At 39.4% G+C, this 27,675-nt stretch overlaps 1 protein-coding gene and 1 long non-coding RNA gene across 3 annotated transcripts in view; both read left to right on the top strand.

Annotated features, from left to right (window-relative positions):
* Positions 1-2,020: 2,020 nt before the first annotated feature.
* On the top strand, positions 2,021-13,405 carry LOC118548245 (uncharacterized). Of its 2 annotated transcripts, none has more exons than XR_013446132.1 (3): positions 2,021-2,438; positions 8,130-8,195; positions 13,102-13,405. It is a non-coding gene; the product is annotated as an uncharacterized LOC118548245 (long non-coding RNA). The 2 variants fall into 2 exon arrangements; XR_004923521.2 differs by having other exon boundaries at positions 8,130-8,199.
* A 4,033-nt stretch (positions 13,406-17,438) lies between these two features.
* The window catches only part of SMIM14 (small integral membrane protein 14), an 81,023-nt gene continuing 70,786 nt past the window's right edge, over positions 17,439-27,675 (top strand). Inside the window, exon 1 of the mRNA XM_036112062.2 lies at positions 17,439-17,718. The gene's annotated coding sequence lies outside the window, so the exon portion shown is untranslated. The remainder of the gene's footprint in view (positions 17,719-27,675) is intronic.

The following is a 27,675-nucleotide window of genomic DNA, read 5'->3' as shown; positions in this document are numbered from 1 at the left end:
TGAAATAAATAAAATCTTTAAAAAAAAAGAAAATTGTCAAAACTACGAAAGACCTTTCTTTATGTTCCTCTATTATCCCCCACTCTCTTTTCCCTGGGTCAACTATAAAAGCCTAACAATTTGTTTAACTGAGACCCAACTTCAGTCTCCCTCATGTTAAATTGCAAAACACAAGCTAGAGGTTTGTAGACCAATCCTTCAATCCATCTCACCCCTGCATCTTTTTAAGTAGTTGTTGTGTTTAATTCAATTCTAATTGTCTACTAATCGACTCCTTTGAGGGTGATAAGGAATATGATTAGCCCAGTCCAGTGACTGTGATGTTTCTTTGCCCATTGTTGTACCGTGTGGGCAGAGAAGTGAGTGCTTTGATCTGAGGAAATGTAACTAACAGGGCCAAATGGTCACAATATTCTTGTTCCAGCTTTTCAGTAGTTTTAAAGACAGCGGCTTCAGTCCCTAGGTGTGCAAAACCCAACCCAGACTATGTATCAAGTTCTTTCAATATCCATCTAAGTTCCCCTGGAGCAATAGATAAAGAGTCAATATTATCTACTGGCCAGCTATGCGCTGGACCTTCTGCCCTGGGAATACTACCAAAGGCTAATTGTAAACAGAAATGTTATTAACAGTTTGAGTTTCAGTGAAGACCACTGGTACTTTTGTCATGCGGTCCATTGCTGCGCGGCTTGAATTCCCTAATGTCAACTCATTTCATGGACCCAGGTTGCCACTTCAAGAGATCAAGGGGCTCAGTCGTTAAGTGTCTGCCTTTGGCTCAGGTCATGATCCCAGGGTCCTGGGATGGAGCCCTGCATCGGGTTCCCCGCTCAGTGGGAAGCCTGCTTCTCCCTCTCCCACTCCCCCTGCTTGTCTTGCTGTGTCTCTCTCTGTCAAATAAATTTAAAAAATCTTAAAAAAAAAAAAAAAAAAAGAGAGATCAAACTTGTTGATCCCTTGCATCAGGTTTCTTTGGTGAGCAGCAACATGTGTTTCACTCTTGTTTGCTTTGGAATTTACATAAAGATTTCCAAAGAGCAGTACCCCTTTTAACATCCACTGATTTTTGGCCCACTTGCTAGGCCAGATTGCAAATCCCTTGGTAACAGTCCAAGAGCCAGTAGACACTCAGAGAATAGGACTTCTATTTGTATCTAATTCTATCACTGCCAGGAATACTGCCTCTAAGTTAGCCCCCTGGACCAACTTCTTTTCTTTCACAGGAATTTTGCCATCTACTGGACCCTGGGTGGGCCACTGCTTTCCATGACCCTGTGTTTTGGAACTGCTATCAGTGAACCAGGTTGGTTGCCTGATATCCTTGAACAATCGGTTGAAATGAGGGACCCAATTCTGCAATAGCAGCAGGGAAGGCCTGGCTTAGTAACTCTAAAAGTTCTCATTTCACATCTCCAACTAGTGCTGGTCAAAGAGTCAATTAATGTATTATTCTCTTTTCAATTTTACCCAGTAGGGTGAGAAATTTCTATTAAAAACCTTATCTGTACTAATTACATATTAAAGTAAAAAAGATACCTCAAGACATACATTTTTAAAATCATACATTCTAAATTTTAACTACATTTTAATTTTTACCCTTTTATAGAGGCATTCCATATCCCTTAAATTAATTCCATCACCCTAAGGGGCTGATTAGCAAGCTTAACCAGTCTTGTACATTGTACTCCCGTATTCAATAGACCTAAAAGTTTATTTTTTACCCCCAGGCCATTTCATCCTGTCTTGGTGTTCATCTGATATACTAAGGCAGACCCTGGGGGAAAATCCAAGTGATAATCTTGAGCTGAATATCGTAAGAAACAAGAGCTCACAAAAAAACAATTGGATAAAACACTCTAGACAAGCATTTTGGGAATTAGGGGTGAAGGTTGTATAGCCGGTCGACTCTTCATTAATTATACACTTAGATGGCTTATTGACAGGGAGGGTTTGCAAAGATTGTAAGTGTGTAATGATGTAACATTTGACCTTAGGCAATTGTGGGAACTGGTTAAATAGTTTATGTCTGGCTTTTGCTTCTGTGTCTGGTGCTGGGCCTGAAGCCGCCAGCATGGCAGGCAGTCCAGAGGGAAAAATGGACGTGAAGTAGGGGAGAGCGAAGATAAACTGGAACCCAGGAGGACAAGCTAGAACCTGCGTTGGTCCCTTACCACCTCTAAGCCTTTAACGTCAGCGATGCAGGTAACTTGCAAGAGAAGCTAGTATCCTTCATTATGAAGCTAAATGTGCAGCTGACTCAGGAGTCAGAGTTGGAGAAGCTAAGGGAGGAGATCCAGCAGGAGACAGAGTTGCTTTGGACCCCGCTGCTGCCGCACACCTCCAAAGTGAGCCAACAAATCACTGACAATGTGTGTGAACTGCAACAGTAGGTGGTGTGCTGCATTGACCCTTCGAGTGTACAAAGAAGATGATAATGGGTGAGTTACATGGCTAGATGGAGAGTGAATTATGTCGAAATAAAACTTTTTTTTTTTTTTTAAGATGGCTCCTTTTCACCTCTGCCTTCCAGATCTCACCCTCACCCAAAATGTCTCTTGTGGCCCAGGCTACCCTGTACCTATGTAAGGAAGAAAATTTCTGGGACTCAGTTCTTGTTTAACTAAGTTAATACACTACAAAACCACTGCAAATATTGTCTGTTAACTTATGTAAATTTTGTTTAAAAAGTAAACTTTGAAGCTGGGTGGAGAACCCACGTTCTAGCTCTAATGAAGTCATCACTGGATATAAGTAAAGGTTCTACCAATATCTTTGCAGTTTAAAAAATGATATATTGGGACGCCTGGGTGGTTCAGTTCGTTGGGCATCTGCCTTCGGCTCAGGTCGTGATCCCAGGGGCCTGGGATCGAGCCCCGCATCGGGCTCCTCACTCATCGGGGAGCCTGCTTCTCCCTCTCACTCTGCCTCTCCTCCTGCTTGTGCACTCTCTCTCACTCTGACAAATAAATAAATAAAATCTTTAAAAAAAAATAAAAATAAAAAATGATAGGTTTATGCAAGAAACTATAGAACTAAATAACATTGTAAAGAGTTACGTTTTCTTGTCTCTAAGGAATAATATGAACTATTACTGTACTAAGAAACATTTTTTTTTTTTAAGATTTTATTTATTTATTTGACAGAGAGAGACACAGCGAGAGAGGGAACACAAGCAGGGGGAGTGAGGGCGGGAGAAGCAGGCTTCCAGCCAAGCAGGGAGCCCGATGTGGGGCTCGACGCCAGGCTGGGATCATGACCTGAGCTGAAGGCAGACGCTTAATGACTGAGCCACCCAGGTGCCCTGAAACATTTTTTTTAAAAAAGCAAATATAGCTTACTTCCTGGACATCTCTTGGATGTCAAAGCAAACTAAAACCATGACTATTCATATTCAGGTCATAAGATGACAGATAACTCTGGTAGACATTAAGTAAGTATGATGATACTACGCTCGGAAATTAAGTAATGCATGAGTTTTGCATAGACATATTTCCCAATCAGAGATTTAAACTATTAAAAAGACGGGGGAAAATAGTCTTTTCGACAAGTAGTACTGGGACAACTGGGTCTCCACATGCAAATGAATGAAGTTGGACCCCTAGGTCATAATATATAAAAATTAATTCAAAATGGGTCATAGTCCTAAGAGCTAAAGCAATAAAACACATAGAAGAAAACATAGGGGTAAATTTTTATGACCTCAGATTAGGCAATAGTTTCTTAGGTATGATACCAAAACACAAGTGACAAAAGAAAAAAATACATAAACTGAATTTTATCAAAACTAAAAACTTTGAAGCCTTTCACTTCAAAGGACAAAGAAGTGTTGCTTCAAAGGACACTATCAAGAAAGTAAAAGGATAATCCACTGAATAAAAAAATACTTACAAGATATAACTGATAAGGGAGTTGAATCCAAAATATACAAATGACTCTTAAAAATCAACAATAAAAAGACAATTTGATTAAAAAATGGGTGAAAGATATGAATAGACATTTCTCCAAGGAAAACATACAAATGGCCAATAAGTACATGCAAAGATGCCCCACGTAATTAGTCATTAGGGAAATGCAAATCAAAATCACAGTGACATACCACTTCATACCCAGTAAGATGGCTAAAAAACAAAAGGCAATAACAAGTTGGTGAGAATGTAGAATATATGTGGAGTGCATGGAACTCTCATACATTGTTATTATGATTGTAAAATGGCATAACCACTTTGGAAGATAGTTTAATAATTATTCAAAATGCTGAACTTAGAGTTACCATATGCCCAAGCAATTCCACTGCTGGGCCAGAATAGGCAAATCCACAGAAACAGAAAGTATAGTAGTGGTTTCCAGCGGTCGAAAGAAGGAGGTGCATGGAAAGTGATTCTTACTGATTATGTGGTTTCTTGTTGCAGTGATGAAAATGTTCTGAGAGTAGACAGTAGTAGTGGTTGCACGAATCTATGAATATACTAAAAACTATGAATTGTACACTTTAAAAGGGTGAATTTTTTGGTGTATGAATCATATCTCAATAAAGCTATTATTTATTTTTTTAAACATTTTATTTATTTATTTGACACAGAGAGAGAGAGTAAGAGAGAGAGAGCACAAGCAGGAGGAGCGGCAGGCAGAGGGAGAGGGAGAAGCAGGCTCCCCGCTGAGCAGGGAGCCCTACTCAGGGCTCTATCCCAGGACCCTGGCATCATGACCTGAACCAAAGGCAGATGCTTAACGACTGAGCCACCCAGACACCCCAATAAAGCTATTATTTAAACAAATATTTAAAAGGAGCTCTTAGAGGAAATAGTAAATACTTGGAGGTTTAAATTTTATGTTTATACCTCTTGAAAGCTGCTTCACTAAAATCTTTAGACTTACTTGACCAAAGAGGGTATATAACAGCAAATAAATACATGAAAAGATGCTTAACACTATTAGATATTAGGGAAATACAAATTAATACCACAATTAGGTAACACTCCACACCTATGCCTAAAACTGAAAAGACTGACCATACCAATTATTGGTAAGGATAAGAAGGAATTAACTCTTACACGTTGCTGATGGGAATGTAAAATGGTACTTTGGCAGTTTGGCAGTTTCTTAAAAGTTAAATATGTGCCTTCTATACGACACAACCATTCCACTCCTAGGTATTTATATAAGAAACATGAAAGCATAAATGTCCCTAGTAGCTTTATTTTTAATAGCCCAAACTGAAAACCCAGAGAAGTTCATGGATAAACAAATTATGGTATACTGTACAATGGAATGTTACACAGCGATAAAAAAGAATGAACTATTCATACATGAAACAACAGGGATAAATCTCAAAATAAGCATGCTGAGTGAAAGAAGTTAGACAAAAAAGGAGTACATGTTGTGTGAATACATTTATATAAAAGTCTATAAAATGCAAAATCTAGGAAGTGATTGCTTGGGGAAGAGGGTCTAGAATGAAGAGGAAGGAGGGATTACAAAAGCAACACGTGGGTGTGATAAATTAGTTTTCTTGGTTGTGGTTGTGGTGCTAGCTTCATGGATGTATACATATGTTAATACTTATGATTATACATATGTTAATATAAGGTAATGTTTTTTAAAGCATCAAGGAAGCTCTTTATGCAGATAATTATTTTTTCTGGCAAATAAATACATAAAAATTCATGTTTTCAGTGTAATGTACATATCTATGATATTTTATGCATGTATAGATTTTTTTTTTTTTGCATGTGTAGATTCTTGTAACCACCACCACAGACAGGCTACAAAACAATTCAACACCTGAAATAATTCCCTCCTGCTGCCCCTATGGCCCTTTTCCACTCCTAATCTTGGCAACCACTGATCTGTATGCATTATATTTGTTCCTATAGTTTTACTTTATTTATTTTTTTAAAAGATTTTATTTATTTATTTGGCAGAGAGAGACACAGCGAGAGAGGGAACACACGCAGGGGGCATGGGAGAGGGAGAAGCAGGCTTCCCGCCGAGCAGGGAGCCTGACGTGGGGTTGAACCCAGGATCCTGGGATCATGACCTGAGCCGAAGGCACACACTTAACCGACTGAGCCACGCAGGCGCCCCTAGTTTTACATTTTTTAAAGATTTTATTTATTTGAGAGACAGAGAGAGAACGTGTGAGCATGAGTGGGTGAGGGGCAGAGGGAGAGGGAGAGGCAGACTCCCCGCTGAACGCCGGCCAACACAGAGCTGACCCCAGGACCCTGAGATCATGTCCTGAGCTGAAGTCAGACACTCAACCAACTGAGCCACCCAGGCGCCTCCCTATATTTTTACTTTTATCAGAATGTCACAGATGAAATACTACAGTACCTATCCTTTGATATGGGGTTCTTTCACTCAGCATAACGCATTTGAGATTTATCCATGTTGTGTACATCAACAATCCATGCCCGTTTATTACTGAGTAGTAGTCTTTTTTGTGTGGGAAGGGGGGTGGGGGAGGGGCAGAGGGCGAGGTAAAGAAAGAGTCCTAAGCAGCTCCACACCCAGCATGGATCCTGACCTAGGGCTTGACTCAGGATCCTAAGCCGAAATCGAGTCGTACGCTCAACCGACCGAGCTACCCAGTTACCCCTATACTTAAGATTTTTAATACGGATTCCCAGTTGTTCCAGCACCAGCACTCCACACAATGATTTCCTTTTAGAAGGCACTCAGTTTATTTGAACTTAACCATGACCGCAGCAGCAGAAAGACTTGACCTTCTATAAGTGCTTTATAGGTGTTTGTTATTGTTGCTGATAATGATGACTACTTGTATACCGTGAACCTTCTTATGGTCCAAAAACATTTTGCCTAGAAGTCGGGCACATAATAATTAACCAAAATGACAGTTACTCCAAATGAGTACTTTCTTTTTTTGTTCTTGAGGTTTGTTTTTTTGGGGGGGTGGGTGTCTTCCATAAATAATTTATTGGAGAGATAAAATATGTAACCACTTTTGCCAATTACAGTCATGTAATAACGGCAATTAAGTTTTACATCAAACATTATTTGAGGGGCACCTGGGTGGCTCAGTCATTAAGCATCTGCCTTCAGCTCAGGTCATGATCCCAGGGTCCTGGGATCGAGCCTCACATCGGGCTCCCTGCTCGGCTGGAAGCCTGCTTCTCCCTCTCCCACTCCCCCGGCTTGTGTTCCCTCTCTCGCTGTCTCTTTGTCAAAAAACAAATAAAAATTTTTTTTTAAAAATAGACATTTAAAAAAAATAAACATTATTTGATATTACAGGTCTATTATTTGATATTACCTCAAAATGGAAGATTTAGTTAGGAAAAGGAACATATCTTCTCTTACAATGGGCCAGTTTCCCAAATTGTTATCATCAAAATATCGGTTGCAGATAAACTGTGCTGTAATGTCTCTCATTTACTTTCCATCCCCTTCTTTAAACGAGCCTGCCAATGCCTCCTTCTCTGAGTTTGCTCACACATAGTATGCTCTTCAGTCCCTAGCCAGTTGGACCAGGAGTGCACTAAGCTGGGCGAATTGGTTTTTCTCTCAGAATTCGGAGTTGGAATTTTTTTGCCTGCTTGAGCTGGAGATAATACATGGCTGGTATGGGTATGCATTGCACGTGCTTTTGTGCTTGTGTGGTGATGGGGCAGTTCTAGGGCCTTGCTATACCATGTAGTACAACTTGAGTCTTGGGAAACTTGCCATTCCAAACAGTAGGTATGCAGACTGCCCCCCTACTCGGCTGACACCCCCCCTCTCAGCTTTACCCACTTTCTCATGTCTTTTTAAAAAATATTTAAAATTTTATTTATGGGGGCGCCTGGGTGGCTCAGTTGGTTAAGCGACTGCCTTCGGCTCAGGTCATGATCCTGGAGTCCCAGGATCGAGTCCCGCATCGGGCTCCCTGCTCAGCGGGGAATCTGCTTCTGCTTCTGACCCTCTCTCCTCTCGTGTTCTCTCTCTCATCCTCAGATAAATAAATAAAATCTTTAAAAAAAATAAAATAAAATTTTATTTATGTATTTAAGTAAGCTCTCTGCCCTATGTAGGGCTTGAACTCATGACCCTAAGATCAAGTGTCTACTGACTAAGCCTACTGACTGAGCCAACCGGGCACCCCTCTCATGTCTCTTTTTTCTATTCCCTAGCAGCATCAGGAGAATGGCTCAGCAATTTTTAGACCAGAGGCAATCATGGATTCTCAACTTACTGAGGCAGGTAATGGGTCAGAGGGTTCAAGGACCTCTACTTTATGAACGATTCCTTTGGTAACTCCCTTCCTGGTCTTAGGGAAGGGGGATATTCTCTACTCTCCCTCACAATGTAAGGAAAGAGAATGTCCTCTCTTTAGAACACTGTATTCCCTCTAAAATGCAACTTTCATTGTTCCTGTCTTCCCTTACAGGAGGGAGGGGATAATAGTGGGGGTTTGTGTTTTCTTAACTGGTACCTCTCACTAGACCCAATGAGGAAGGGATAGACTCCAAAAGCTGATGCTTCTTCAAACACAGAATGGGTTAGGGGAGGGTAGGTCTTTTTTTTTTTTATAAAGTAATCTCTACACCCAATGTGGGGTTTGAACTCATGACCTTGCGATCAAGAGTCCCACTATCCACTGACTGAACCAGCCAGGTTCCCAGGGGAGGGTAGTCTTTAGTATCATGTATTCTTAGCTGTGGGCTCAAAAACAGGACCCCCTTTCACTTAAAATGAAACAGTCCCTGATACAATGATTTGAGCTGGACTCCTTTCAAACTGTTTCATATAATTAGAAGTGTAAGCGCGGTAGATTTCCCAGAGCCAAAGGATTTCTAGTCATAGTTGATCCTAGATTAAAGCCTAGTTCAGGAAAGAACATCCTTTCATCTATTTTAATCTCCCATTAATTTGGCATTTAGATTCTTTTTAACAATTTAAAGTTGATTTCCAGTAGCAAGGGAAAGTTAAATAGGTGGCATTTTGGAATGTGGCTGAAGCTAGAAGTCTGTGGATTTAGTCAGATAAAGAGGTAATATAATAGCCAGGAAATGAGTACTTAAAATCCTCCAGTAATGCTTTGGGGGTCCCTTAATAACACAAATATTTGTGTGTGTGTGTTTAACGTGTTCCAGAGAATGAAATAATAGCTTCTATTTTTTTTTAAGATTTTATTTTTAAGTGATCTCTACAACCAACGTGTGACTTGAACCCACAACTCTGAGATCAAGAAGTTGCATGCTTTACCCACTGAGCCAGCCATGCGCCCATAAATAATCTCTTCTAAAAGGAAGAAATGTGGAAAGGCAAACTGCAACCATACTGAAGCTATCACACTGCTTCTCACACTTATTAAACATTATCCCCGGCGTCAGCGGACAAATAATTTGCCTTTTATTTTCCTAACCCAAAGAAATGTCTTTCTTATTCAAATTTCTACTCATGAAACTTGGAAGTAAATATGATAAAGAGTAGAGATTTTTTTTTTAAAGATTTTATTTATATCTTTGAGAGAGAGGGAGAGAGAGAGAGAGAGAGAGAGAGCACGAGCAGGGGGGAGGGGCAGAGGGAGAGGGAGAAGCAGACTCCCCACCAAGCGGGGAGCCTATGCGGGACTTAATCCCAGGACCCCAGGATCATGACCTGAGCCAAAGGCAGCTGCTTAACCGACTGAGCCACCCAGACACCCAAGAGTAGAGATCTTTATTAAAAAGATAAAACATAAAAACATAGACCTCTCTGAACTTCAAGTTATCTCAGGCATTTTAACAGTTGGTAAACTGTTTTTAATAGATGCAAACCTTTCAGGTCTGAGATAAAACATCAATCTCAACTACTGTTTGGAATGAATGGATTAGTTTTAAGAACAAAGCCCAATATCCTTAGAATATTAATATTAAAAAAACACAGTAATTCTTAATATGCTCAGTTCAGACTATAGTTCAGCTGCTGAAATATTTTTAAAATTTCGAACATGAATAGTGCCTGAGTGGCTCAGTTGGTTGAGCATCTGACTGTTGATTTCAGCTCAGGTTATAATCTCAGGGACCCAGGATTGAGCCTGTGTTGGGCTCTGCACTCAGCATGGAGTCTGCTTGAGATTCTCTCTCTCCCTCTCCCTCTGCCCTTCCCCTCACTTGTGCACACACACTCTCTCTCTAAAAAAATAAATAAAATCTTTAAAAAAATTTTTCAGGGGTGCCTGGGTGGCTCAGTCATTAGGTGTCTGCTTTCGGCTCAGGTCATAATCCCTGGGTCCCGGGATCGAGCCCCGCTTCTCCCTCTCTCACTCCCCTGCTTGTGTTCTCTCTCTCTCTCTCTCTCTATCAAATAAATAAATAAAATCTTTAAAAAATTTTTTTTCAAACATGGTAAAATCAGGAATTATCTCACTTCCTAACACTTTTAATATTCCTTTTTTTAGTGTTTATTCATCTGTGTAATATTCTTTACCCAGATGTAATTATAGTGTGCATGTTGTGTCATTTTTCCCCTTAACAGTAGGTCCATAAGCATTTTTCCATATGTTGTATGGTAGTCATAATTCATTCACTGATGACTTCTATTCAACATTGTACTGGAAGTCCTAGCTAGAGCCATTAGGCAAGAAAAATAAATAAAGACATCCACATTGGAAAGGAAGTAAAATTATCTCTGTTTGCAGATGATATACTAATAAACAAATTCAGAACAAAAAACAAACAAAAGAACTAATAAACAAATTCAGCAAAGTTGCAGGATACAAAATCAACACTCAGAAATCAGTTGCATTTCTATATACAATGAATAATCCAAAAGAAAAATTAAGAAAACAATTCAATTTATAATAGCATCAAAAAGAATAAAATATTTAGGAATAAACTTAAACAAGGAAGTGAAAAACTACTACACTGAAAACTAGAAAACATTGCTGAAACAAATTAAAGATACAAATAAATGAAGACATCCATCCTGTGTTCATGGATTGGAAGACTTTATATTATTTTGACATCTATACTACCCAAAGTGATCTACAGATCAACACACTCCCTATCAAAATCCCAATGACATTTTTTGCAGAAATAGAAAAATCATTCCTAAAATTCATATGGACTCTCAAAGGACCCTGAATAGTCAAAACAATCTTAAAATAAGAAGAAAAAAGTTGGAGGTCTCACATTTCTGGATTTCAAAACTTACTATAGAGCCACAGTAATCATAATCAAAACAGTGTGGTACTGACATAAAAATGGACACACACACACACACACACACAAATATGATAGAATAGAGAACCCAGAAGTAAACACTCACATATATGGTCAGATGATTTTTGACAAGAGTATCAAGATTATTCAATAGGGAAAGAACAGTCTTTTCAACAAATGGTGCTCAGAAAAATGAATATCCAAATGCAAAGGAATGAAGTTAGACCCTTACCTTACACTATATATAAAAAAAAAAATAGCTGAAAATTGATCAAAGATTTAAACTTAATAGCTAAAACTATAAAACTCTTAGAAGAAAACAGATGGGGGCTCCCGGGTGGCTCAGTTGGTTAAGTGTCTGCCTTTGGCTCCAGTCATGGTCTTAGGGTCTTGGGATTGAGCCCCTCATCAGGCTCCCTGCTCAGCAGGGAGTCTGCTTCTCCCTCTGTCTCTGTGTGTGCACGCTCTCTCTCTCAAATAAATAAAATCTTAAAAAAAAGAAGAAGAAGAAAACAGAGGAAAAGCTTCATTGGAGTTGGTAATGATTTCTTGGATATGACACCAAAACCATAGGCAATAAAAGAAAAAATAGATAAACTGGACTTTATCAAAATTTAAAACTTTTGTGCAAAGGACACTGTCAACAGAGTGAAAAGGCAACCCATGCAATGAAAGAAAATGTTTGCAAATTATATACCCGATAAGGGATTAATATCCAGAATATATAGAGAACTTCTACAACTCAACAACAAAAAAACGAGCCACTCAATTAAAAAATGGGCAAAGTACTTGAACAGTTCTCTAAAGAAGATACATACAAATTGCCAGTAAGCACATGTAAAGATTTTCATCACTAATTATCAGGACAATGCAAATCAAAGCTATAATGATATACCACCTCACACCTATTAGGATGAATAATATGAAAAAAAAAGAAAGTAACAAGTATTGGTGAGGATGTGGGGAACTGGAACCCTCGTGCACTGCTGGTAGGAATGTAAAATAGTGCAGCTACTGTGGAAAACAGTATGATGGGTCCTCAAAAAATTAAATGTAGAATAACCATATGATCCAGCAATTTCACTTCTGCGTATATGTTTAAAAGAATGAAAAGCACTGACTTGAATAGATATTTGTACTCCCATATTCATAGAAGTTTTACAATAAGCCAAAAGGTGGAAGCAACCCAAGTTTTTATCAATAGATGAACAAATAAACAAAACGTGGTGTATACATGCAATGGAAGATTATTCAGCCTTGAAAAGGAAGGATATTCTGCTACAAGCTACATGGATGACTTTAAATTATGCTCAGTGAGGGGTGCCTGGGTGGTGCAATCAGTTTAAGCATCTGACTCTTGGTGTTGGCTCAGGTCATGATCTCAGAGTTGTGAGATTGAGCCCCACGTCCTGTGGAGTCTGCTTAAGACTCTCTCTTCTTCTCTCCCTCCCCCTCCCCCTCTCTCTCTCTCTCAAAAAACTAAATCTTTAAAAAAAATAAATTGTGCTAAGTGAAATAAGTCAGTCACAAGAGGACAAATATTGTATGATTCATTTATTTTTTTAAGTCTTATTTATTTAAGTAATCGCTACACCTGACATGGGGATCGAACTCACGACCCCAAGATCAAAAGTCACATGTTCTTCTGACTGAGCCAGCCAAGCACCCTTCTGTGATTTATTTATATGAAGTTCCACGAGTAGTCAAATTTACAGAGACAGAAAGTAGAATAGTGGTTGCCAGGGACTGGGGAGAAGGGGGAATGGGAAATTAGTGTTTAACAGGCACAGAGTTTTAATTGGAAAGACGAAAAAGTTTCTGAAATAGATGTTGGTGATTTTTACACAATGTGAATATATTTAATGCCATAGAACTGGATTCTCAAAAATGGTTAGAATGGTAAATTTCATGTTATATATATATAACCACTCCTATGGATTAAATTATGTCTCCTCAGATTCATATATTGAAGCCCCAACACCCAATGTGACTATATTTGGAGATAGGGCCTATAAGGAAGTAATTTAAAGTTAAATGAGTTCATAAGGGTAAGCCCTAATTCAACAGCATTGGCATCCTTATAAAAAGAGACATTAGGAAGGCCTGTGCACAGAAGAAAGGCCATGTGAGGACACAGCCAGATGGTGGCCATTTGTAAGCCAGGAAGAGAGATCTCACCAGAAACCAACCCTGTGGGCACCTTGATCTTGGATTTCGTACCACTGGAAGTTTGAGAAAATAAATTTCTGTTGTTTGAGCCATCCAGTCTGTGGTATTTTGTTATGTAGCCTGTATACAGACAGACAGCCTAATACAACCACAAAAAAAGGTAAAAAAAAAAAAATATATTGTTTTCATTGCAAAACTTATGTATTGGATATGTAAAAATTCAAACCATACAGAAGGGTAAAAAGTCATAAAGAAGTCTCTCATCACTTACTTCTCTCCACCTGCACCCCCTTCCCCCAGTAACCAATGTCAGTAGTTTTAGGAATATCTTCCAGAATGCTTTTATGAACATATAAAGCATATATTACTTACGAACACTTTCTTCTTCTAGATCAAGAATCAAAGTAGGGTTGGTTCAGAAAGGAGAAATTTTCAAGTTTGTTAGTCCCTAACACATAATTTAACATATTCATCCATTCCATTACCATTACATGTTTAGATGATTTCTAGATATTTTCTCCATCATATAAAATGTGATTAACTTTCTTAAAATCTATTTTAAATTACTTCTATACTCAAGTTTCTTAGATCCTAACATACAATGCAACAAAGTTATCTATTCCATTACCATTGTTCACATAGGTTATTTCCATATTTTTATTCCATCATATAAATGCAATTAATATCTTTATAATGTTATTAACTTTTAAATTACTTAAGTTCCTAACAGTGAAATTGAGCTAATGGATGTGATTTTTATAGAACTTCATATATATTGCCAAACTGATTTCCAAAAAGCTGACTGCCAACTTAAAAATTCTACCAGTAGAGCTAACAGTACCAATATTAAATGCTCCTATTTAAAGATATCTCCAGGAGTGTCTGGCTGGCTTGGTCAGTGGAGCATGAGACTCTTGATCTCAGGGTTGTGAGTTTGAGCCCCATGTTGGGTGTAGAGATTACTTAAAAATAAAAAATCTTTAAAATCTCCATAAAGTAATAGTTTTAAAAGGAAATTTTACTTTAATTTGCATTTATTTCTGTATTTCTGTATTTATTTATTTATTTAAAGTAGGGTCCACACCCAGCATGGAGCCCAATATGGGGCTTGAACTCATGACCCTGAGATCAAGACCTGAACTGAGATTAAGAGTTGGATGCTTAACTGACTGAGCCACCCAGGCACCCCTTAATTTGCATTTTGATGAGATTGAAGACTTTTATTTTTTTAAGATTTTATTTATTTATTTGACAGAGAAAGAGAGAGAGCACAAGCAGGGGGAGCGGCAGGCAGAGGGAGAAGAAGGCTCCCCACCTCACAAGGAACCTGATGCGGGGCTTGATCCCAGGACTCTGGGATCATGACCTGAGCCAAAGGCAGATGCTTAACCAACTGAGCCACCCATGTGCCCAACTCTGAAGATTTTCAAATATTAGTTATTTGTATCTCCTTTTTGTGTGTAAACCTTCAGTTCATACTCTATACCTACACAAGTATTAGAGGCATTAATATCTTCCTTATTGATGTGTATGAGTCCTTCATATATTATGGTGTTACTTCTTTATCAATATTTATTCCCAGTATTTTCTAAATGGTGTGTCTTTAATTTTGTGTGTCCATTCAACAAATATTTATTCAGGGGCGTCTGGGTGGCTCAATTGGTTGAGCATCCATCCGACTCTTGGTTTCTGCTCAGGTCATGATCTCATGGGTCATGGAATTGAGCCCTGCTTTGGGCACTGAACTCAGCGGGGAGTCTGCTTGAAGATTTCCTCCCTCTGCCCCTCCTGACTCGTGCAGTTGTACCCACTCTCTCTCTCTAAAATGGATAAATATTTTAAAAAGTATCTATTGGGCAACCCTCTTGGGTCCCCTCCCTCTTTGGGAGCTTCGCACTCTCAATAAACTTTGATTTACTATCACTCAATAAACCTTGCTTTTGCTGCCCTTCCCCAAATAAATAAAAAATAATTTAAAAAGTATTTATTCAGTATCTACTATGTTCCACGTACTGTGGTAGGAATTCTATGTTATTCTTCAAATTGCTTTAAGTATAGAATCACACACATGCTTTTTGTTTTTCTATTGTTTAAAGGTTAGAAATGTTGAACTTTACGATTGGGCATAAACCATGTAAGATCCCATATCACTGTCTGCGGGTAAAGCTGGCCCTTTCTCTCTCTCATGAGATTGCAAATAGATGCTGGGCAGGAATACAGTCAACCAAGATCAGCCCAAAGTAGTTCGCTCACATGGCTGGCAAGGTGGTGCGGCCGTTAGTGGAGGCTCTTGTTCCTCTCCACATGGTCCCCTTATAGAGCTGCTCGAGTGGAGTGGTCTGTATACTAGCTTACCCAATGCAAGCAATCCAAAAGAATGAGGTGGAAAGCTGCAATCAGTGCCTTTATGACCTAGTCTCAGAAGTCACACACCTTCAGCTGTATTCTATGGATGGGACTAGACTTGATTCAAAAGGCTGGAGGGGACTACATTTCCAGAGGTGAGAATCATTGGAGGTTACCTTGGCAGCTGCCTACCAAGGATCCTAACATCTTAATTTTCCTGTAATATACTTTATAAAACAAGTATTGATAATTTTGCCACAACCCGTACAATTCTAGTTTTGTGACATACTGTTGTTTTAAAGTGTTCTCAAACACATCTGTGCACGTGAGTGCACCCAAGCATGTAAGACTTTCTGTTCCACAATTAAAGTTCCACAAATTAAAAACCCTCTGCTATAGTGTCAGCACATGAACTTCATTAGGGCATTAGATTCTACCTCAAGTTCTCTAAATTTGAGTAAATAGAGTTCAAGATGGCAGATGAACAGCCAAGAAGTTTGACTTCTATTTACTTATAATCTGTTAATTAACAAGGAAACACTTTGAGTTTTACCAGAAACCTTTAATTTTCTAGAAATCTTTATCTTTGTGCAATATTCCATGTATATTAAAAAGATCTTGTAGATTATATTACTAATTTGCTGAAGGTGACTCAGGTGAGAGGATTTACAGTGGCTGGGTAGAAATTCAGAGAGGTGAAAAGGTCATCCAAGTGGGAGTAAGGAAGACCGTTTTTAACAGCTAACTTTCACCTCTCCTGCAAGACAGGCAGAGGATATGCCTTTGTGAAATCTTTGTTTGGAACTTACACTTTTATTTTGCCACTGGCCCTGTTCTAATTAGTTTGTTAATTCATGGACCTAAAACAGAGTAGCCCTGGGGCACCTGGGTGGCTCAGTCGTGAAGCGTCTGCCTTGGGCTCAGGTCATGATCTCAGGGTCCTGGAATCGATTCCCGCATCAGCAGGGAGCCTGCTTCTCCCTCTCCCTCTATAGTCTCTCTCTCAAGGGGGGAAAAAAAAAAGAGTAGCCCTAAGTTTTGCCAAATTGGGAAATTTCCAGGGCCCCAAAGGTTTAGCTGGGAAACTAAGAATGCCAGAATGGGAGCGTAGTAAGCACCAAAGGTCCAAAAGATGTGAGGTTCTTACTTCCCAAATAGTATCCTTATTCCAGCAACAAAGGCTTAGGGGTGCCGCCCAACAAAGCTTCCCCCCTGCCCATTCTTATCTCCGGACCAGCAAGCCATGGTTGGTGACCTATTCCCTTTACTATTTCTCTTGAGCTTAATTTTAGACAGCTTTCCGGGTGCAAAAACGTTAGGGAGGGTAAAGTGGTTCAATAACTGCTACATTTGACATACTTTTGTGCATCGGACTAAATTCTCATCTCCAATTTTCAGCCGGGCCTAAGTGAGCAAAAAAAACCCCAACCCCAAAACAAACAAAACACACAAAAAACAAAACCCCCACAACTCTACAGGGGTACTTTCTCAGCAGACACGAACTTGCGCCCACCTCTATTTCTCCCCTCGCTATTCTAAGGACTCGGGTCAGAGGAAGCCACCAAATCAGGCAAAAGGAGACGCACAGCAAAGGACATTGTTCATGAGAAACGAAACAGGTTACACGGGGCAGTTCAACAAACGCCGGGCCCCGCCCTCTTCACTTCACAGCGCTCGGCCCCACCTCTCCCAACCGGAACTGCAACCCCCGCGCTCTGCGCCCCCACGAATCGCGTGTCGCTCGCGCCCGCCCCGCCTCCCCCGACGCACTGGGCAGGCGCAGAGCGCGCGCATGCTCTGCAGGCGGGCGGCTGGGGTCTCGAGTCGCTGCAATCTGTTGCGCGGCCGCCCGCGGGAGCCGGCAGATCCGGGTCTCGTGGCTTTGAGTGACGTGGTCAATCGAATCAAAACAGAGGAGGGGAGGAAGTCAGCGGCCAGGAGCAGCAGCGGCCGCGGCGTCCCGAGCAGCCGCAGCGTTCCGGAAGCTTCAGGCGGTCTTTCTGCCGAGCCTTGGTCCCGGCCCCCATCCTCCCCGCCCCGTCGGTTGTTGTCTGGGCGGGTGAGTGTCTTCCCCTCTACCACCGCCGTTTGCCGGCCCACCCTCCCCTCACCCTGTTTTTCCTGGGGGCTCAGGCTCTGGGGGACTGCGGCGGCTGCGGCAGAGCGGGGCTGGCTTCTCGGGCTCGGTGGTTCTCCGGCCGGGCTGGTGACTCTGCACCGGGAGAAGCCGGCTGCTGCCGAGCCCGCGTCCCCCGGCGAAGAGCGAGGCAGAGAGCCTGCAATTTGGCTTTCTCTGCAGGAAACCAGGGTCGGGGCTTAGCAGGAAAGTGGACGGTAGCCACGGGTGGTTTTATTTTTAGGGCAAGGCAGTCAGCTCGGGTGGAGGCGTATAATGGAGTAAAAAGAAGAGAGTCGTAGCGGGAAGGAAAACCCCACAAACCCTGAAATCCACACTGTATCATTTACCTCCGTTTCTCTAGGTTTGATGAAGTCATTAGGATGCGTCCTTTGTTGTGATTGATGAGACAGGAAAGCTGCCATCCAGAAAGCGGGAGCTTTCTTATTGTGGTGCGAATTGAAAGTATTCCCTTTTTCTGTTTGTTCAGTAAGTGGAACCAGAGCTGACAGTAAAGAGGTAGCACCCTTTATAAAGACATAATGTGCGATAAACTGGTTACCGGAGCACTTAAAGTCCAATGTTGCTGTTTAAAGCCAAAGTTTTCCAAAGTGGCTGCTTCTCTGTGTGTTCGGATTTTAGCCAAGATGGTATTTGTTAGCTGTAGAAAGTCAATAGGATGTTTTGAGTTTTCCTAGTTTGCAGAATCGAAGATAACGGCCTTAATAAGAGAAGGTGTCTTGGTTTTGCATCGAGAGTCGGATGAGCCTCATGCAAGTAATACCTGTGTTTGTTGAAGAGACCTTCCAGTTTTTGTGTGTTATTGTCAGAAATCGTTGGCAGCTCTACATACACAATAACTTGGATGGTGGTTTAGCCTTGAGACCCTTAGGAGGCGGTCTCACGGCCCAGTTCGGTGGAGGTTGCAGAAAGCTTGCGTTCCCTTCCACTTCAGGTGATCGGCCATGCAGATTCCTCTAGTGTAGCTTCCCTGCTACCCTCCGCGCCCCTGGACAGCACAAAGGAGACCAGAGGACCAAACCTCCTTTTTGCCCTAACTTGGTGTTTAAAAAAATCCCCCCTTTTTTTTGTCCCTAGAGAACTGATTGAGGTGTTTCTTTGGTAAATGGCAAGAAAGAACAGCAAAAGTATGTGCTAATTGATTGCCCCTTATGAAATTCAGGAAGAGTACTTAGGCATTTAGACCACTTCCTTGAAGGGTGTTTCCTTGTGTGGTAGATCATGAACCTCTTCTTAACAAATTTCTTTCTCCTGTATGTGCAATTGAGATCTTTTTTCTTAATACCACAGTTGGAATCCTGCTGATTTAGATAAATGAAATTATGTTTCCTTGAATTTTTTTTTTACCTTTTATGTAACCTGAACGGAATATTCTGGCTTATATGAAATAATTTATAATTGGAGAATTATTACAATTAATAAGGAAAAAAGAAGAAAATAAGTCATCGATAATCCTGCCATCCAGAAATGATCAAAATGTTGGTAGTGATTTATATCCTTCCAGACTTCTTTTTTGCAGTTATACATTTTACACAAAAATGGTATCATACTGCATATGCTTTTTCTGTAACCTGCTCTTCTACGTGGTAGTACTTTGGAGTAACAAAATTTATATTTTCGTGGAGAGGGACTTTTGGACCTTAAATTAGGGTATATTCACTGTATGTTTGCCAAACCATAATGATTAAAATTGTGGTTTTATTTTTTTTAAGATTTTATTCATTTATTTGAGAGAGAGAGAACGAGCAGAGGGGAGAGGCAGAGGCAGAAGGAGAAGCAGACTCCCCGCGGAGCAAGGAGCCTGATGCAGGACTGATCCCTGGGATCATGATCAGAGCCGAAGGCAGATGCTTAACCGACTGAGCCACCCAGGGGTCTCTAAAATCGTGGTTTTAAAAGATTTCCTCCCAGACTTCTATGATAATATTAAGAAGTTAATATGCATTGTGTGTCACTATAAGGTTTTCTTGTTTAACTCTTGGGAGAGCAGGGACAGAATAGCCTAAGTTGATGATAGAAAGTTTAAAAGGGTTTTGCTAATTTAGTGATTTGATTCAGGTAGAGCTTTAGTTCTATTCGATAGCTACACTATGCTCCGAATGCTGACCACCTGGCCAGGCCTCTTGTCAGTGAGGTCCCCAAAGATTTTACTTTATGAATCACACTTAAGAGTATTGGATGTATGCCCGTTTAGCCCATTGCCTTCTTGGTGGTGCCAATAGAGAAGGAAATGTCCCCTTCACCTCAGCTTCAGAGGATAAATACTTATTAGGAAGTATCCTAAATATGCTAATAACCCGTTCACATCCCTTAGTCATAAACGTACGTAAAACCTTTAAATCTCAATTTTTATTCCCTATCTCTTGGGTAATTAGTTCCAGATGCTTACTACTTATTTTGTGACTTAGTACTTTTTCTCTGATTTGCCTTTAATTATAGTGTTTAAATGTGTATTCTAAATTTGGCCACTACTTCCCATTGCTACTGATTCTACCTTTGCCAACTCTTCACTATCTCTTACCTGGCCTACTGTAGTAACATCCTGGTCTCCTGGCCTTCCCTTTGGCTTTTTATGGTGCATTCCCCTTACCAAATCACAACATGGTAAAAGATCCTTTAAAGTGTAAATCAGATTATGTTACCCTTTTTTTGGAAAGCCTTCCATCATGTTCAGAATAAAATCCAAACTACATGTTTTGGCCCTGCCTCCTTCCCTTAACTCACCATATATCCCTCTGCCTAGATTAGTACCCCGGAGCCTGGCCACGTCAGTTTCTTCCTGTTTTCCAGCCCTGCTGGCACTGTCCCTGGAACTTGTCAGGCTTGTTCCTGCCTTAGGGCATTTACGATTGCCGTACCTTGTGGCTTCAATATTCTGTCAGATCTTGCTGTGGCTGATTCCATCACGTCATTCAGGTCTCAGTTCAGATGTTGTATCTTTGAGGAGATTGCTCCCTAATTATCTCTCCATTCCTTTATTTTCTTCATAACATTTTGTGCTATCTGGAATTTCCTTATTTTTTATATTCTTGTTTCCTACACTAGAAATTAAACTCAGAAAATGGGGACCTTGTCTGTTCTTTTCACTGCATAGTAGGAACTCAATGTTAGTTGAATGAATGAACTTGTTGAACAGGTGCTGAACATACTGTTAATTGCTGAACATACTGTTTTAGATCAGTTCTTTGTATGGAAGAATCCTGGTTTTTAGCCTTTTTTTTTTTTTTTTTAAATAGGACAGTGCCTTGATTCTCTTACTTCAGTAATTCTTGATGTTTGGGCAAGAGAATGGCCACATTCTATTTTATGTTTTATTTTTATGTTTAATTTTTTCTCCCCCCACATTCTACTTTAGACTTGTAGAGTTAATCCCTGGGAGGAATGGGTCCTAGGAATCTGCATTTTCAACAAGCCCTTGAGGTGATTTTAATGCATATCAAAGTTTAAGAATGTCTCTTGATATTGTAATGGCTTTTCTCTGGGAGATTACTTCTTGCTTTATAGTAGTAATGATAACCACCGTTTTGGGGAACAGTCTTATGTGTTACGTACTATGCTAAAAATATTACATGTTTTTCATTTAATTGTGGAACAACTTAGGTAGGTATTCCTCCTCCCATTTTACAAGTGAAGGAACTGTGACATGGTAAGTGGCAGAAAGTTGGATTTGAACATATCTGTTAATCACTGTACCCGACTGCCTCTGAACTAGAGTTTAGAACTGTACACAGTACTTGGTTTGAAAGGCCATGTTTTTGTTAAGGGCAAGGTAGTGTATGCTATCCCATTTCCAATCCGGTCCTTAATGAAGTCCATTGTTTTGTTGGTCTTTTTGCCTGAAGTTGCACAGGCAAAGTTGCAGGAGATGACCTCTGTAAACACTCCTAGTTCTTCTTGCTTTGTTGTATTGAGAGCCTAGCAGATTTTATTTATTTGACAGAGAGAGAGACACAGCGAGAGAGGGAACACAAGCAGGGGGAGTGGGGGAGGGAGAAGCAGGCTTCCCGCAGAGCAGGGAGCCTGATGCGGGGCTCAGTCCCAGGACCCTGAGATCATGACCTGAGCCAAGCTGAAGGCAGACGCTTAATGACTGAGCCACTCAGGCGCCCCTTTATCTATCACTTTCTATCTGTTTGTATAGTCATTTGAATTCTACATTTTCTCCATTGATTTGGGTGATTTACTACTTGGACTATTATTGGATCATCATAAACTGAATAGATTTCTCACTGCAAGACCCCTTTCCAGAAAAAAGTTAAATTTGATTGGTATGTTGGTTTTTTTGAGGTGGGGGAACTTAACCTCTAGAAATACTGGCTGTTTTTAGTCTCTTCCTGGTCTTTAAGCCTGGCTGTTTATCTGTGGAGGCTCAGGTCGCACATGACCTTTACCAGAGCTCTGTCCTTGCCCACTTCAGGCTTCTGTAAATAGCCATGTGTCTGCTTCCATCACTTCATCTTCTGTATTTAATTGTCTGTGGCTATCTGGCCTGTTTGATTGGGAGGGCAATGAGGTCAAGGAGGACCAATTAGATAATCAGTAGGCTTGTTGATGGAATAAATAAATGAAGAAAAATCACAACATTAATCTATGCTTGTAAAAGATGGTACATTGCTAAAAGGAATTATTTGTGATCGTTTTCCATATAACTTAATAGGACATAACAAAACCTCAATACGAGACACTAAGTTGTCTAAGTTGGTAATGATAAATAGTGATATATTAGTATATGGAGTGTAAAGATTTTGCAAAAAGTTTAGCACTCCCAACTGTTCTTTGTTATATTTTGGCTTATATTAGGATTTTTTAAAATTGTAAAACTTCTGGGGCACCTGGGTGGCTCAGTTAAGCGTCTGCCTTCGGCTCAGGTCATGATGCTGGAGTCCTGGGATGGAGCCTCCTGTTGGGCTCTCTACTCAGTGGGGAGTCTGCTTCTCCCTCTCCCTGTCCCTCCCTGCTGCTCGCTCTCGCTCGCTCTCTCAAATAAATAAATAATGGGGTGCCTGGGTGGCTCGGTTGGTTGAGCGTCTGCCTTCGGCTCGGGTCATGGTCCCGGGGTCCTGGGATCGAGCCCCGTGTCGGGCTCCTTGCTCGGCGGAGAGCCTGCTTCTCCCTCTGCCTGCCACTCGCCCTGCTTGTGCGCTCTCGCGCTCTCTCGCTCTCTCGCTCTCTCTCTCTCTGTGTCAAATAAATAAAATCTTAAAAAAAAAGATTCAAATAAATAAAAATCTTTAAAGAAAAAGATTGTTAAACTTCTTAGACAATTAACTGCTACAGGCTTATAAGTAGAGGTATTCTTTTGGTTTGTATTTATGTGTATATTCATGCTTTGGCCCACATAATAAGTACTGACCATATGAATGATTGTTTCTATAGTTGGGCACATATGAGTAGATCTTGCATTTGTGTAAGAGCAGTTTGGGCACTTTGAAAGCCATTTTGAAAAGGGTCTGAAAATTATTTGAGTCTGAACTTAAAATACAGTTATCTGCTTGAATATCAATAATAATGGCATTTACTATTTATGGCTATATTTGCCAATCCCTTGAGTTCCTTTGCACACTTTATGTTTATCTGTCACATCAGTCCTCTAAATCAGACATTGTTATCCCTAATTTACACTGGAGGAAACAGGCTCTGGCTAGTTAGGTAAGTTGCCCAGGGTAAAGGCACTGGTACTGTTGGGATTCAAACCGTTTTCCCTTGACCTTGGACTTTGTTATAACAGTATTGACTAGTCTTTTGTCTTAAAGAATTCTAGAAGTTAGAAAAAGTAAACCTACTTGTTACAGCTGTCAGAATATGCTAATAGAACTACTTTCATGAATTGTTTTGTTCTATTTAAACCTGAACTGGATATGGATTTCTAATAGCCCCTCTTAACACACGATATGCTTGTTACTGAAAAGCTTCAAGAGATATACTATATGAATCCCAAAACAACAAAATCTATAATCTTCTTATTCAGAAGTTATCTCTGTACGTGTATGTTCTTCCAGTGTTTTATTTATTTATTTAAAATGCATCTTTGGTGTGAATGAGATGTAATACCCACATAAGCTTATATCTTCGTTTTGTTTTGTTTTAGTTTTTTTTTTGTTGTTTGTTTAACTTAATGAGCTTTTTTTACCATGGCCTTAGAAACTTTCTAAACTTGATTTTTACTGGCTACATTTTATTTTTATTTTTGAAAGGTTTCTTTATTTTTTTAGTAACCTCTACACCCAACGTGGGGCTCGAACTCATGGTCCCAAGATCAAGAGTCACATGCTCTTCGGGCTGAGCCAGCCAGGCACCCCTTAACTGGCTACATTTTAGAAGATATTTTGAATAAACTGGTTATTGGAGGTTTTCATTTAATGTTGAACGTGAATGTAGTTTCCACTTTTCACCATTATAAATGATATTGTAATGAACATTGGCTTTAAAAGTTAACCTAAGCTCTGAATAATTAGAGCAACTGGTCTAATTATTTTTTAAAAAGTTATGTTTAAGACATTTTAGTGATTTGAAATGTAGTGACTTTAATCATTATTTGACGAGTGTATACCACATACATATACTTGTACTTCCTAGAAAATTTACATGAGTTTTTAATAGAGACTGCCTGCCTCAGAGGGGAGGAGAGTATCTTTTACTTTGCATTTGTTTTAACCTTTTTGTATTTGAATTTTAAAACTATAAATGTGTATTGCTTTTTAAAAAATTCAATTTCTTTGAAAAATTAAAATCCTGGTTCTAAACTAATACCCAATTTTTAGATATGTAATAGGGTTTATATTTTATTTATAACATTTTAAACTTCAGTGCTTTTGTTTTGGAGAGAGTTACCTTCTCATTGCTTATTTTCATATTGACTTTTCATTTCCTTTTTTAAATTTAGATCAAAGCACAGATGTGAATCTCAGCTTTGTAAAAATACAAAATGAAACTGGTTTTTGCTTGACTGCACTTATTGACAAGTACTACATGTACAGTGTTCTCAGAATTTAACAGCTAATAAAGATGTTTCAAATCAGGAAAGGAGTGCAGTAAGCATCCTCATGGTATATGCACCAGACTTAGAGGTCAGTGTTCTGGCTGCTATCTTGTTTTATCTTATAATATACTTTTTTTTTTTAAAGATTTTATTTATTCATTTGAGACACAGACACAGAGAGAGAGAGAGCATGAGCAGGGGGTGAGACAGAGGGAGAGGAAGAAGCAGGCTCCCCGCTGAGCCAGGAGCCCGATGTGGGGCTCGATCCCAGGACCCCAGGATCAGGATCAGGACCAGGACCCGAGCCGAAGGCAGATGCTTAACCATCTGAGCCACCCAGGCGCCCCTCTTATAATATACTTTTAAAAATACAAGTTAATTTTTTTTTTGTTTTGCATAATATGTATTTTGTTTCTTTGTTACTCTTAGCAAAGGTAATGTACAAGAAACTGACTTGCTTAAAATTTTGAAGACTTTAGAAAAAATTGTGGTGTTTATTCAGATTTCATTTTTTGATAATACTAGTTTCTTTATCACAGTGGTTCTGAACATTTTTCCTGTCCTCATGAATGGCATTTATGTGCATCTGTGTACAGATATGTTATCTAGCCATAGCATGGATGAGAGGAGTTACATGAGGTGGGAGAGCAGAAACCGTAACTCCTTTCTGTTCAGGAAATCATATAGGCAAGCAGATGAATGAGAGAAAAAGTCTTGATTCCACTCAGTTTATTTGAATGATTTATTTGTAAATCATTCACAAACTTATTACTTGTGATATACTTCACAATTTCAGAACACACTAATATTTTGTAATACAGCTATTGAAAACCACTTTCTTAACTAAGTAACTTCTATCCACTACGATTTGGGATCACATAGTATGGAATTTTTATGTCATCCTATATTGAATTTTTGTTTCCAACTTAGGAAAAACAGCCTTTTTTCCTTAGTTTAAGAATTTTTTATTCAGAATATGACTAATATGTACTCTTGAGTAGAAATTTTAGAAAACATTTTTCAGAATATGAAAATTTTGGTTATGATATTGAGTATAAACAAAGATCATTCATTTGAAAAGTTGTCTTTGTTTGACCATTCATGATAAATTTTACCCCAGACCTCGAGAGAGTCTTGGGATTGTACAAAAGTAAGGAACAGCCAGAAAAGGAAATTCATAGGTGAGGGACCAAGATTCAGAACAGAAGACTTCTTTCTATTCTTTCTCTTTTATGCAGAAGAGTGATAGCTGAGCCTCAGGGGAATACAAACATGCCAAAGCAGTATACAGAGATCTTGGGCTGAGAGTAGAAGATAAATTTCAAATCTAAGGGCTTAGAGTTGAATTGGCCCAGAGCATTTTATAGCTTATAAAGCACTCTTACACATTCTTATTTGATCCTCGAAACAACCCTTTAAAAAGAATAGTTTCAGTTATCACTCCTGTTTTATAGTGAAACTGAAGTCACAGGGAAGCTAATTTATCCTTTTCTCAGTAGTGCCATAACTTGAATCATTATTCTTTCTGCTCTCCCATGATGTTTTAGCCTAAGGTGATTCCTAGAATACAGTCAAATAGGTAAGGGAGAAAAAGGTCACTGAGGAAAGAGAAGGTAGTGTCTCAGACATAGGGAAATAGGGTCACATTAACTGAGTTTCTAGAAAAGTGGTGGCAGCCCTGGGGATGGACCTATAATAGAGTCCTGTGATGCAGAGATACAGAAGAATTAAAGAGCTTGATGACCTTGAAGAGTTAAGCATTTAGAAGCAATGGGATAGAAGGTTAGTTGAGAGTAGTTCTTTTCTTCGATTTTGAGCTTTCTCCTGAGAAGTCATTTGTCTGTGACATTTATTTTGGCTGTTAATTATCTACTGGTATGTAATTATTATTCTGAGTTAATTATAATTAATAATTAACTTGATTGCCGGCTCTTAGAGGTAGGGGATGCCTTTTATTTCTTTTATATCCTCCTCTAAACTCCTCTTCCAGTTACTTAGTCCCCTGAAGACTTGTTAGATCTATCCTTCTGAGGAAAGGAGAAGCGAGAGAAGACATGGGTTTGAATCCCATGTCTGCTTTGTGACATTGGGTAAGCCTGGGCCTCAGTTCTTTTCTCTTTAAATGAGTAGGTGAGAACTGCTACATCCCCAGTTTTAATAGTACCAGTTGTCAAGTTGTGATTTGTTGAATTATGAGTAAGTGGAGACTTGTCATCCTCTAATGTATATCTTATCTATACAGTGATATCTTGCACAAGCCTATTGGTCACACTCAACCTTGTTTCTTGTATACATTAGCATTCCACTCTGTGGAAAGTATTTTGTTGTTATCCTTTCTAGCCTGCTTTAGACTCTTCCTTTTGAATAGTATGCTCTCTCTGAAAGAGTATCTTAAAGCTTTTTGTTATCCTGTAAAAATAGTTTGTAAGAATTTCAGATATATATGGTTCTTAATTGTATTTTCTCTAGTAAGTGGCGCATTCTAAGTGGAACAATATAGGGTTATCCTATTGGATCAGTACAGGAAATATTATAAGGAATTTGTAACTATAATTGCTTGGCTATTAATTTGAGTTTTAAAACTTGTCATGATAGAATCCAGGGAGTCTTAACTCCTACGAACAAAGAATTGTGATATTTAGGGTATATAATGGGGTTTATTTCAACATTTAAATTTTTAAAATGTCTTTAACTTCTCTCAGGCATAGCTTTAGCACAATTTTAGCAAATGATTGACTAATTTGAACTTGTGTATGCATCCTTTCCTTGCCTACTTCCCATCAGAGGTGCAAATGTGTTTAAAAGTATGTTGTTAGTAAGAAGTAATAGGAAGTCAGTTGATAGTTGCTCTGAAGTGATCTTTGTAGGAGTGAAACAAATGTCACTAGCAGGATTGGTCA

Source organism: Halichoerus grypus, chromosome 3 (genome assembly GCF_964656455.1).
Source record: "Halichoerus grypus chromosome 3, mHalGry1.hap1.1, whole genome shotgun sequence".
Taxonomy (NCBI): Eukaryota; Metazoa; Chordata; class Mammalia; order Carnivora; family Phocidae; genus Halichoerus; species Halichoerus grypus.
Note: the sequence above shows the minus strand (reverse complement) of the source record. Positions and strands in the feature narration are given on the sequence as shown.